Source organism: Trachemys scripta, chromosome 25 (genome assembly GCF_013100865.1).
Source record: "Trachemys scripta elegans isolate TJP31775 chromosome 25, CAS_Tse_1.0, whole genome shotgun sequence".
Lineage (NCBI taxonomy): Eukaryota > Metazoa > Chordata > Testudines > Emydidae > Trachemys > Trachemys scripta.
This window is the reverse complement of record NC_048322.1, coordinates 566,475-580,354: the sequence shown is the minus strand read 5'-3', so window position 1 is coordinate 580,354 and position 13,880 is coordinate 566,475. Positions and strand designations below refer to the sequence as shown.

Below are 13,880 nucleotides of genomic sequence, written 5' to 3'. Positions count from 1 at the left end.
CCCAGGTGCTACGTATGCCAAATGACTTACCCGCACAGCACTCAGGAGCTGGCCGGACAGGCTGGAGGCAGCCTGTGAGCAGAGACAGGTTCCCAGAGTGACGGACAGATGGGGACATAGGCTCGACATCCCAGCCTGAGGTGCGCTAACCCCAGCTCTGCTCTCAGAGAAGGGAAATGAAAATTGATGACCCCATAAGGGTAAATTTCACCCCAGCAGGCAGGCGGAAGCTCCTTAAAGATAAAGTCTTCGGCTTCCAAACGACCCTGCCTAGTTTATATATAAAATCAATTGCCTCTTAACATAGGATTGTAAAAAATAGAGTGAGGTCATTTAAACATCATTTATTTTGCAGCTTCATTTAATGTGCTCACAATGTAGCATCCTGACACTGATAATTTTGCCCAAGTGACCAGAGGGTTGGATTCATTTTAGTGGGACACGTGGAGGATAATTTAAATTTTTAATTTCCATAGGGTTCGCATTCAATATCCTTCTATGCTGGTGTAATTTATTCCCATTACAGATTTATTACAAGAGCACAAATCAGTAACAGAACTGACACAGTACCCCTAGCGAGTCTAGGTTGACATAACTTGAGTTAACATAGGCTTGTAGTGTAGATATGGACTAAGGTATGTGAAATGTTTGGGAGAGGTAACAGGAGAAGTATGAGGGTAGACCAAGTTTCATTCAGGTGTTTAGCTCCAGCTTTTCTGGAAGTGGCCTTATGTCACCATAGAATATATCATAGAATATCAGGGCTGGAAGGGATCTCAGGAGCTCAAACCCCCTCCTCAAAGCCCTAAAGGCTCAGGCTTAAAGAGGCACATAAGACCAAAATATCATGTATTAATTAAAGTTTCTTGACCTCAGGGTGTATAACTCATGTTTTTAGAATTCTTCGGGATGTCAAGCCCTCTTGGGGTTGTAGATGTGTGCTCATTATGTTTTGAAGGACAAAACTATATATGGGTTTAACAAAGCATTAGATCAGTTCCGCAGGCTAGGTGCATCAGGTATTAGCCAAGAGAACCAGGAATGCATCCCCATGCTCTGGGTGTCCCTAAACCTCTGACTGCCAGGATGGGTCACTCAGTGATTGCCTGTTGTGTTCATTCCCTCAGAAGCACCTGGCACTGGCCCCTGTCAGAAGACAGGATCCTGTACTAGATGGACTATTCGTCTGACCCACTACACCAGTTCTAAAGTTCAGCAAAAATTACAATCGATTTTTGCCTTTGACAAGGATGTTACATGAGAGGGTATACCGTCTTTACTGAATATTTGCGAATCAAATTCTACACACAAGCAATGACATACGGAAAAAAACAAAGGGCTGGATTGAGAGGCAAAACAGCAGTTGCAAAACGCAATCGCCATTGATTAAAAACATTTTTTGAGACCAGCCCAGAAATTCAGTCAGGCTGGAAGTCAGCTGATCCAGCAGAATAACCTTCTGCTCTAAAAATAAGAAGAGAAAGTTAGAATTAAAAATTTCAAATGAGAAATCACAGTAAAAAACCAGAGCAAGTGCAATACCAGAAACACAGATGTCGCTGCTAAAACTAGCAAGTACTTACTGCTGCATATTTTCAAGGAGGACTTGTTGGTAAAATATAAATTAAATAGCACAATGACCTGCATCTGCACAATAGCAAAGCTAAATGACGAAGTGATAAAAGTAATTCAGGGAATCCCAGCAGCAGATAAGACAAATTGGTGAACTGCTGTGAGACTTTATGCAGCCAGATGCACTGCTAAGGGATTCTTTGGTTCTGTAAAGGATTTCACTGAATGAAGTATCAGGGGGTAGCCGAGTTAGTCTGGATCTGTAAAAAGTGACAGAGAGTCCTGTGGCACCTTATAGACTAACAGACGGATTGCAGCATAAGCTTTTGTAGGTGAATGCCCACTTCATCATCTGACGAAGTGAGTATTCACCCATGAAAGCTTATGCTCCAGTATCACTGAATCAAGTCTCCTACAGCACCCCCATCTCTGCTCCTCCTCCTTCCTCTGTGTGTCCCAGAGCTGCTGAAGGGACTGTCCCACACCCAGGGTCTCGCTCCTATTAGCACACGAGAGTGAGCGCCCCTGGGAGCAGGGAAGTGACCAAGCCTCCCTGCCAGAGGGTGGGCAGAGGGGGAAGAAAGGGAAAGAGGAGAGAGAGACCGAAAGGGGATAAGGAGAAATGTGGGGAAAGCAGTGCCCAGCTCTTTTCTCCAGCATCACCCCTGAATAGATTGCACCTGAGCACTGGGTAAATATCCCCCAGAGTCTAGGGTCTCCCAGATCCCCCTGTCTCCCCAGGGAATAGGCATAGGGGTCTCCTTCCTGCCAGGCGTGATTACAAGCAGCTGTAGGTGTCACCCTTATGCCAGAATTTAAGACAGACAGCAAAGCTTGGGAACATGCATCTGTATTTACAGTCCAGTGTGACAATCCCTGCCCCAGGAGAGGTTTGTTCTCTACTCCTGCCGGATGGACACAGAATGGGGCAGCAAAAGGCTTGTGTCAGTTTCTGGTGCTCCATGTTCCTTAACTAAGCAGAGTATGAAATGAAGAAAATGGAGATTGAATTAAAGGGAAATATACAAATAAAAGTTCCAGCCCCTGTTGCTTATTGAAAGAAATAACTCAATAGCCCAGTTACATGTTTTATTAACACGAACAAATAAATCCAAGAGCACACATCACTAAGGCTAAATTACTATATACCAGTGGTTCCCAAACTGGGGTTCGCAGAAGGTTACAGGGGGTTCACAAGAAAAAAAATCATTAATGGTGGCCAGAGGACCCCGACATTGGAGGCAGCAGGTGGGACACGGTTGCAGGGCAGACAACCAGAGCCTCAGGGAGAGCAGGGCCATGCAGTTGGGGCTGGCAGCCCGAGCCCTGCCTCCGTCTGCAGGAGAGCCGGCAGCCCGAACCCCAGCGCTCCGGAAGGGCTGGCAGCCCCAAGCCCAAAGGAGAGTGGGGCTGGACAGCTGGGGCCAGCAGCCCGAGCCCCAGAGGTCAGCGGGACCTGCAGCACAAACTCAGTGGAGCTCAGTTGACCGGGCCGATCAATGGGATCCAGCAGCAAGAGCCCCAGGGAGAGTGGATCTGGCAGCCCAGGCCCTGGTGCGGGGCCAGTAGCCTGAGCCCTGTGGTGGGCAGGGTGGCAGCTGAGACCCACAGACCTGAAGGTGGCAGCTCGGACTCCTTTCCTTGTGTGACGAACTGGGACTGTTCTTACTGTGGTCTGTGAATGCTGACAGGGGAGTGTGGCTGGGATAGTCTGCATTACAGAATGGGAGTCTGCCCGAGGGCGCATACCTGAGCGTGTAACATGAGAACCCAGGAAGGGGTTGAAGGCCAGGTGATACCTTGGCCCGGGAAACTGAACAAAGGTTGTGGGAGGGGTCGCTGAAGGCAGAGTGTTGGAAGCTGGGTGGTGAGATGGTGGGGAGGCAGAGATTGCTCTGACCTCCCAAGGGGGGGCTGGGACGCCCTGGGACCCCAAGATGGACCTAACTGAGGGGGTCCCTGTTGTCTGTGCCTGCAAGACCTGTCTTGGACTGTATTCCTGTCATCCAAATAAACCTTCTGCTTTACTGGCTGGCTGAGAGTCATGGTGAATCGCAGGAGGCCGGGGGTGCAGGGCCCTGAGTCCCCCAATACTCCGTGACACCTTGTCAGACAGGGGAAGCTGGCATGGAGGACTGAGTGAGCAGGAGCAGTGTTGTACGTGGGGGGTGATCCAAGCTAATTTGTCCCTCGCAGGACACCCTCCTAGGGAGAAACCTCGTAGCAGAAGAAAAGCTGTTTGGGAGCCAAACCAGCCGGAAGCACGTTGTAGCCAGTGTAGCAGTGTTAAGTTGCCTCTGTAATTGTCATTCTCTCTGGAGTGCTGTTTTGCTTCAGTGAGACTTGAGTGAATCTTCTCATTTTCTAGTTTGTTGGTTGTTAGCAGTCTCTCTGTGTTGTTTTTATTAGAACTTTTGTACACAAGTTCAATGGATAAGTGGCTGAAAAAGGAAAGTGTAAAGACGCAAGAATCAGCTAGTGTTTCCTCAAGTCCACACTGTGGAAAATCTACGTCTAATGATCATGATGGTCCTGGAAAGTCACTTACAAAGAAAAGAAAATATGATGATGATTATATAAAATATGGCTTTACATGCATTGGTGATCAAGAATGTCCAAAACCACTGTGTGTGATTTGTGGTGATGTTCTAGCAAACAGCAGCCTCAAACCTTCTCTACTTCGGCGCCATTTAAAAACTAGGCATCCTGCACAACTCGACAAGCCTGTTGATTTTTTCAAGCGAAAATTAGCTGAGAGGAAAAGTGACATTACCAGTTTTATATCCAAAGCAAGTACTGATAATGAAAATGCACTTGAAGCATCATACCACGTGAGCTACCTAGTAGCAAAAGCATCAAAAGCCCATACCGTAGCAGAGAGCTTGATTGGTCCATGTATAAAAGACGTAGTTCATTGCATGCTCAGAGAAAAGGCTGCAAAAAGGATTGACATGGTACCTTTGTCCAATAATACATTGTCACGAAGAATTAATGACATGCAAATAACGTAGAGACCATAATTGTACAGAGAGTGAAAAATAGTCCATATTATGCTAGACAGTTGGATGAATCAAGTGATGAAGCTAATCTAGCTATTTTGCTACTGTTTGTATGTTATGTGAATGAAGGTCTGGTTGAAGAAGACTTGTTGTTTTGCCGAGCATTGGAAGAATGTACAACTGGAGAAGATATCTTCAATCTGACTAATGCATATTTTCAAGAAAATGAAATAGATTGGTCTTGTTGCCGAGGCATTTGCACTGATGAGGCCACATCAATGACGGGGAAGTATCCTGGATTTGTAGCTCGAGCAAGAAACATTGCATCAAATGTCTCTTGGACTTATTACAGCATCCATAGACAAGCCCTCGCAACAAAACGCATGCCTGAGGGACTGAAGGAAGTGCTGGACAATGCAGTGAAAATGGTGAATTTCATAAAATCACGGTCAACAAATTCCAGAATATTTCACATACTTTGTGAAGAAATGGGTAGTATACACCATTGTCTGTTGACCCATACTGAAGTTAGATGGCTCTCACGGGGCAAAATCCTGGTGCGCTTGTTTGAGCTTAAAACGGAAATCCTACTTTTTTTCAACAGCCACCCTTTCCACCTTGCCAGCTGTCTGGAAAATAATGTCTGTCTCCAGAGCCTAGCTTATTTAGCAGATATTTTCTCAAGAATTAATGACGTAAATTTCTCTCTTCAAGGTCTCAATATAACAGTTTTCAATGTGCAAGACCGAGCTGAATCCATGATAAAGAAGTTGCAGTTCTGGGAAAGTTGTTTGGAAAACAATCAAACAGTGTTTCAGTAATCTTCATGACTTCCTGGCAGAACATAAACTTCAGTTGGATCAGTGCACTAAAACCAATATAACTGCACACCTAAAAGGACTTTGCACAACTTTCAGGGATTACTTTCCAGCTATATCAGCGATAATCACTGGATTCACAACCCTTTTGATGATACCACTTCCTCAACAGATATTGAACACTGAGGAAAAAGAGAAAATGATTGAGATCTCCTGTGATTACAAACTGAAAAGGAGTTTCAGAAATCTGTCATTGATCAACTTTTGGCTGAGTTTAAGAAACGAGTACCCCCTTCTGGCAGAAAAAGCTGCTGCAGTTTTGTTACCATTTTCAACAACATACTTATGCGAGAAAGCCTTTTCCTCGTATGCACATCTGAAAATGAAATACAGAAAGAGACTTGATGCCAAACCAGACCTGAAACTTTATCTTTCTCCAAAGGTTCCAGACTTCAAAGAGCTATGCAGAGCAAAGCAAGCACATCCATCACACTGAGGAAATTTAAATTTAAAACCCTGGAAATATTCCTTTTTAGGAGGGGATTCATGAGATTTCACAATTTAGAGAAAGGGGTTGGCGGGCTGTTAAAGTTTGGGAACCACTGCTATAGACACCACTCAGCTAAGGGTTAAACAATACAATGATAAAGTTCAGGTCAAATCAGTAACTCAACGAGTTAATGATATTGCAGTGGAATCAAGTCATCAATTTAGACAAACCATCAGATTAGTACAGCAGAAAATCAACCCTTATAATCTCTAAAAGAGCAACCGAAAAAGGCAGGTGCATATTTAGTGATGCTGAAACCCCAATCAGAGCTTTTTACCCAGGCAGTGGAACCCAGATTTAGCCAGCTGAATATATCAACATCAAAACCAAATTATTACTTACATTTAGCCTACAACCTCAAAGCCAATTACAGTTTTCTCCTTAGATGTCACTATTATGTAGCTAACACTTCTCCTTGCCCTCTTGCCCCAGAACACATACAAACCTTAGAGAGACATTAGTAAAAGAAGTTCAAAGAGCTCTCACTGAACAATACATATCTGACAGCTCAATGCCTTGCAATGCTTCCATAGGTGAGGAGCATGCATTCAGTCATTTCATAGGGCAGAGTTTTAAAGCTATTAAGCTTTGGGGAACTATTCTTCCTAGCATCTTCCCTTTGTAGATTTCAGAGGTGTTCACACACACACACAGAGGGAGAGAGAGAGAGAGCGAGAGAGCCGCACTATTACACCCCAATGTAACAGAAAGGCTGGGAGGTCTCCAAGTTCATAAAAAGAAACAGACACAGAATAGAAAAAGGAATAAAGCATTTCTAAGATTATAAGGGGTTGGATCTCTGCACCTCTCAATCTTTGGATTTACATGGAGTAGAAACTGTAGTTGCAGTTTAGGAACCAGGTAATGGCATAGATGGTCCAGCACTTTGGACTCGCAGGGTTTTGTTGACATTGTACTTCATTCCCCAGAGGGATCAATCTGTCTGAGGCTATGTCTACACTGGCAGAGTTACAGTGCTGGGAGTTCAGTGCCACTCACAGAGCGGTGAAGGGACATCGCTATTGTGTGTTCACACTGTCAGCTGCCTGTGCAATACCGTATTCACACTTGCGGCACTTGCAGCGGTGTTCACCCCACCGTGCATCGCTTCCTCTTCTGCTGCCAAGAGTTGTGAGAAGGCAGAGGGGGTCACGGGACATCCTGAGTCCTGTCCCAATGTCCCATGAGGCATTGCTTCACATCCCAGCAATCCCTGCACCTTCATCAGCATTTGGCGCCATCTTTCAATGGTTGGTGTACTGCACATTCTGCCTCTTCGTATTACAGGAATGGATCCCGCACTGTTGACGAATATGTTACATGTCATGAGTGGCAGTGGAGTTATTCCTTAAACTACAAAGGCAGAGGAGTTCAACATTGATCTTGCCACACGTAGTAGCTACGACAGGAGATTGCTCGTGGCATTCATGGAGGTATTGACCACAGTGGATTGCTGCTTTTGGGCTCGGGAAACAAGCACTGAGTGCTGGGATCACATCGTCATGCACATCTGGAATGACAAACAGTGGCTGCAGAGCTTTCAGATGAGGAAAGCCACAATCATCCATCTAGCCCAGTGTGCTGCCTGAGAGTGACCAGTGCCAGAGGCATCAGAGGTAATGAACAGAACAGGCTTGTTGACCTGCAAGGTGAGAGTCTTTCACCCTTACCTTTAACTTTATTGTTGTCGATTCCTCCTTATGCTATCTTACTACCCCTCCCCCGAGGTTTCAGGACAAATCAGGTGTGAACCACTCCTTTGATAAGACGTGTCCCAATGAAAGAAACACAAGGCCAGTTTTGGGGAGGTTTCCAGAGCCAGGCCTGAGGGTTAAACAGCTGTGCTCAAAAGGAAAAGGGGCCTCAGCACCTATAAAAATAACTGGTTGCAAAAACAAAACAAAAATTACATTAAAAAACCAACCCCCTAAAAACCAACCAAGAAAAGCTACCATCACACATCCATCACCATTTTAGATTTGGACATCTCCTGCCTGATGTGACATCTTTGCTTTGCAAACAAGAGACCTGGAGAACTCTGTGGCTGTTACCTTCTAACTGGATAAAAGTTTCCAAATCTTGTCTCAAGTAATTTTCCTCTTAACAGAAGATTTAAAATTTATCAAAATAAATTCAATTTGAAATAGAAATAATTACAGTCTATACTGCGTCTCTATTCTCCTACATGCTATTTCTCTCACATATCACCCTACTCTAATTCCTCTGGAGTGAGGTTTTAATTTCAGGATTAGCCTCCATTTCCTATATAGTAGGAGGGGGCAGGGAGAGAACTGGAAGAAAACCTGAATTATATTGTAACACTGAAAGTTATCACATCATCAGCCTCTTCCGTGACAGTAAATAACTTCATGTTTAATTTCATTGTCGCTGGTAACAACTCATTTAACGATTACAAAATATAAAGTGATAGAGCAGTTTTCTCTTAATTCCCATTTCCACCCAGTGAGCTTTGTGTGAAGTCACATTCTACAATAACCTAGGAGCCTTCCATTTCTGTGAGTTCATTTCTCCCTGGGTCTTCTCCCAGAAGTGTGGGTGAAAGGGGGTCTCGCGCTACATGGGAAGGCTGCATCATGAGAAAAACCACCTGTGCTCTATTTTCACACTTTCTAATCTTTCAGAGTAGTAGAAGGAGGAGAACTGATACAAATGCATTAGACTTAATAGCAAATCTAAGAGACCAAACAACAGACTATGAACTTAGCATTCACGTATCCTGCAGTCTGAACTTGGAATCTGATACATTCCCTCATTGGCTACCATCATTTGCCCAGCATCAAAGTGCTTCTTGTCCAACAAGGCAGCCATATTCAGACCCAGAGGCATAGAATGTCTCTGAAGGAATCAGCTGTTTTTCTCTGTGATTAATGAAACTTTGGATCCAAATGGTAAAAGACAGTTGTGCCCAATTTAATTATGGCATCCTTCAGGTGTGTAACCAATGCCACTAAACAAGGGAGCAGGGTACTAAAAATAGTTTACCTGGGCCACAGGTCACCATAGCTTCCATCTCTGGGGTGAAAATCAACCACCAGTACCTGCAATTTCTACCTTAGTTCTTGTCAAATTTTTAACCTTACTTCGAGTAATTTTAGACTTTCCTGGCGTAGAATACTTCACCAACCACACAACATATCAGTAGCGATAGTGAGGTATAACGCCCCCAAATATGCCCTTTTATTTCTTTAATCTGGTGGCACAGATTTAAATTAGGGACTAAATTCAGGTGCTGCTTAGCATCCCTGTAAGACACCAAATGTCAGGTGCCTATTAAAAATAGGTATCTTTCTGCAGCTATATCACATTCAACATGGATTTCATTTTCTACACATTTGCAGCTTCTCCCAGGGGAGAGTTGAACAGAAATGTCACTTCCCTTTTCCCCATCTCTACCTAGATAGGGATTGCCTTTCCCAAATAATAGGCAACATGCAGCTGATTAGGAAGGAGATATCTTCAGGAGCGACCTCCTGCAGAGCCCGTGCCACAACTGCTTTGGGAGCCCAATGTATGGGTATTTTGCTTAGTTCCGAGTCATTTACTAGGGAATCCTCTTGCCAGCCCTTTAGATAAACTATTGACCTAACCAACTGAACAACAGGGGGATTGGGATGGTGATGGGGAATAAGGGAATCCCTCTGACTTACCCGATCTTCTTCTGTTGTTACAGAGGGTGAAATAACATTTTTCCCTATCCCTGCCCTGTTCCTGCTCTTTGTTATAGTTCAATATATTTTAAGTGAAGAAAACAGTAGTAAAAATATCTGCTCTCCAGCACAACCTGAAGCAACATCCGAGCAACTGGGAATTAAACAATTTATTCCCGAAGGGGGAACTTGATGACTAACAATTGCTTTGAAATGGGGGAACAGTATAACCGTGACGCTCAGGGTTTGTTTAGGTCAGGTCAAGGGGGAACCTAATGCCAACTACTGCACCTGGGCTGCATCTGCTCTACAACTAGAATTGTCTTTTTACATCAAGATCACTAACTTGAGCAGCCAACGCCATTTACAGTCCTAGTGGATGTCAGGCACAGGTAGTTTTTGCCTCAGTGTAGCTTGTTGGGATCAAACCTCTCCCCCCCCCCCATCTGGAGCTCAGGAACATTCCTGGCTGGAGGGACACACACTCGTACGACTCAAAAGGAAATGAGTTGATAGAAAAGATCACAGACTGACCCCAAAGAAGGTGAGCAGCAAAAGGCAGAACCAGGCAACTCATCTGGNTCTTGGCATAGGAGAGACGACTGGGCTCCTCCTTGCTTGTTGATGTAGAACATGGCCGTGGTGTTGTCTGTGAGGACTGACACGCAACGGCCATATAGGAGACCGAGAAATGCCTGACAGGCTAGGCGCACCGCCATCAGCTCTCAAACGTTGATGTACACAGCTAGTTGGGATGTGGTCCACAGGCCCTGGGTATGATGCTCCCCGATGTGAGCGCCCCAACCTAGAGATGAAGCGTCCGTGACCAGGTGCAGGGAGGGTTGTGGGGCGTGAAACGGCACTCCTGCGCAAACCGCCTTGTGATCCAGCCACCAGGTGAGAGAGGTCAAGACCAAGTTCGGAATCGTGACCACCATATTCAGGTTGTGTCGATAAGGGCGGTACACTGACGATATCCAGGCCTGAAGTTGGCGAAGCCGAAGTCTGGCGTGCCTGGTTACGTAAGTACAAGAGGCCATGTGTCCCAACAGGCCGAGGCATGTCCTTATTGTGGTAATTGGGAAGACCTGGAGCCCTCGGATGATGCTTGTGATGGTGTGAAACCGAGTGTCTGTCAGAAGAGCTCGGGCAAGTCTGGAGTCTAAGACTGCCCCGATAAACTCTATTCTCTGGGTTGGCTCCAAAGTGGACTTTTCTTTGTTGAGTAGAATGCCTAACTCGTGAAATGTTTGCAGTATTATCTGGATGTGAGCTTGAACTTGCTCCCTGGTGCGGCCATGCACCAGCCAGTCATCTAGATACGGGAACACCTGTATCCTTTGTCGATGAAGGTATGCTGCCACGACAGTCATACATTTGGTGAACACTCTCGGATCCACGGACAGGCCGAAGGGAAGGATGGCAAATTGGTAGTGCACATTGTTTACTACAAATCGAAGGAAGCTCCTGTGCGGGGGGTAGATTGCTATATGAAAATATGCGTCCTTCATGTCGAGGGCGGCGAACCAGTCTCCAGGATCCAGGGAAGGGATAATGGTCCCCAAGGAGACCATGCGGAACTTCAACTTTACTATGAATTTGTTGAGTCCCCGTAAGTCTAAAATGGGACGCAGACCCCCTTTTGCTTTGGGGATCAGGAAGTAGCGGGAGTAGAACCCCCTGCCCCTTAACTCTGGGGGAACCTCCTCTATGGCCCCCATGGAGAGGAGGCCAAAAACCTCCTGTGTAAGGAGATGCTGGTGAGAAGGGTCCCTGAAGAGGGACAGGGAGGGGGAGTGGGAGAGGGGAAATGAAGAAAACTGGAGAGCATATCCCCTCTCCACCGTGCGAAGGACCCAACGGTCCAAGGGTATAAGGGACCAAGCACGGTGGAAACGAGAGAGGCAATCTCGAAAGGAGGGAAATGGATCCTGGGAAGTGGCTGGCGCGCCATCCTCGGGCGCACCTTCAAAAGTTTTGTCTAGGACCGGAAGGTGGCCTAGGAGGGCCCTGGTTCTGACCGGGTTGAGGGCCGGTCGACCTCCATCTACCACCTCGTCCCCGCCTTCTGGCAAAGTCCTGTCTCGGACGAGGCGGGGGAGGGTAGAACCTTAGTGGCTGGGGCCTAAAGGGCCTGTGCTGGGGCCCTGGGACATGCATCCCCAGAGAGCGCATGATGGTTCTCGAGTCCTTGAGGCTCTGCAATCGAGAGTCCATCTTGTCCGAGAACAATCCCTGGCCCTCGAACGGTAGATCCTGCAGGGTCTGCTGCAGTTCTGGCGGTAAGTCTGAAACCTGGAGCCAGGAGACACGTCGCATGGCTATGCCCAATGCTAGTGTCCTGGCGGCCGAGTCCGCTATGTCCAGGGAGGCTTGTAAGGAGGTCCTAGCCACCTTCTTACCTTCCTCCACTAAGGCACCGAACTCCTCTCTTGAGTCCTGGGGAACCAACTCTTTGAATTTACCCATGGAGTTCCATGAGTTGTAACTGTAGCGGCTCAAGAGCGCCTGTTGGTTCGTGGCTCTGAGCTGCAGACCCCCCGCCGAGTACACTTTACGCCTGAACAAATCAAAGTGTTTAGCGTCCTTCGATTTGGGCGCTGCCGCCTGCTGGCCATGACGCTTCCTTGCTTTCACCGAGGACACAACTAGTGAACACGGTGGAGGGTGCGTGTATAAGTATTCATGGTCTTTGGAGGGGACGAAGTACTTTCTCTCTACCCCTCTGGGTGGAATAGAGGCAGGGGTTTGCCATATGGTATTGGCATTAGCCTGAATCGTACAAATCAGGGGTAACGCCACCCGGGATGGGGCATCAACCGACAGGATGCTCACCACCGGGTCCTGCACCTCTACTATCTCCTCCGCCTGGAGGTCCATGTTACATGCCATCCTACGTAATAGGTCTTCGTGGGCACGAAGATCTATTGGGGGCGGGCCTGAGGCTCTTGTGCCCGCCACCGCCTCATCCGGGGAAGATGAGGAGGATGCCTCCGGGGGCAAGGGATCCAAATGAGGGTCTGGTTCTAAGGGTCCCTGATGCGGAGGATCTCCTGCCCCGAGATCTGGGGCCTGAGGTGGTGTAGGCACGGGAGCCTCCATACCCCTGGAGGAGGACGGGAGATGGTGGCCTCCGGGACTCTGGGCTCGGATTGTGCTGAGCGAGAGGCCGATGGTGGAGCCCCTTGCGCCTGATGATACGCCCATGGGGTCCAGAAAGACCAATGCGTAGGGTCCTGCGCAGCGTCCTCTGTCCCCTCCTGCCAGTGACCCAAGTCAGCGGCCGCCTGACCCTGAGCAGGGTATGCTGATCTGGAAGCCCCGTCGGATGAGTGAGACGCTGATCTCGAGGGCCAGGGCGGTGCTGAACGTGGCTGCATCGGCTCGGTCCGGTACGGTGTCAACCGGTGCCGGTCCATAGGCGAGCGGTCCCTGCGCGGTGCCGGTGAGTGGTACCATGATTGAGAGCAGTGCCGCTGGCCATGTCGGTGCCGAGATCCAGATCTGGACTGAGACGAAGAAGACCGCCTGTAGACGTGGTGCCGGGAGCGGCCCCTTGAACTGGAGCGGTCCTCGTACCGGTGCCGAGAACTACGCCTAGACTCCGATCGGTACCGATGGTCCTGACGGTGCCGAGACGTAGATTGGTGCCGTGAAGAAGACCTAGGCCACGAGTACGACCGGTGCCGGGGTGAAGGTCGGTGCCGGGACTGCGAGTGGCGTCGGGACCTGCTCCGAGACCTGAAGCAGTGCCGCGACTCCATGCTCGGAGATGGCGGGCGTACCAGGGCAGGCCTGTCCCTGGATTGCGCGGTCCAAAGAGCAGGCGGTGCCGCGGGCTGAGATGGCACCGGCTTCGTGAGGGCGATGAAGTCTTTCGCCATCACAAAGGTCTCCGGAGTAGACGGGAGACAGGGCTCCACAACCGAACGAGGCGGTGAGCCAGTCCGCACCGGACTCAACGGCCCTACATCCGGGGCCGGAGTCAATGCTGTTGAAGATATCTGCACCTTCTGGCGCTCTAGAGCCATGTCTGCCTCTACCACCGGTGCTGGGGGAGCCGGTGCCTCTAGGACAGCGGCCTCCTGTGTCTTGCGAGATCTCTTATGTCCCGGAGACAGGGAACGGCGCCGAGGCGCTTGTGGTGGACGCAGTGCCGAGGGAGGACAGTGCCGTGAGGCCTTATCTGCGTCTGCTTGCGGTGCAGTACCGGTAGGTGCTGCAGGGGCACCGAGGGAGGATCTGGGCTAAGTGCCGCCTCCATCAGGAGCTG

General features: G+C 48.2%; 1 long non-coding RNA gene across 1 annotated transcript; it reads right to left on the bottom strand.

The window, feature by feature from the left end:
- Positions 1 to 1,253: 1,253 nt before the first annotated feature.
- On the bottom strand, positions 1,254 to 4,010 carry LOC117870088. Its single transcript, XR_004643916.1, has 2 exons — positions 3,677 to 4,010; positions 1,254 to 3,212 (listed from the first exon to the last, which is right to left on the bottom strand). It is a non-coding gene; the product is annotated as an uncharacterized LOC117870088 (long non-coding RNA).
- Positions 4,011 to 13,880: the final 9,870 nt, after the last annotated feature.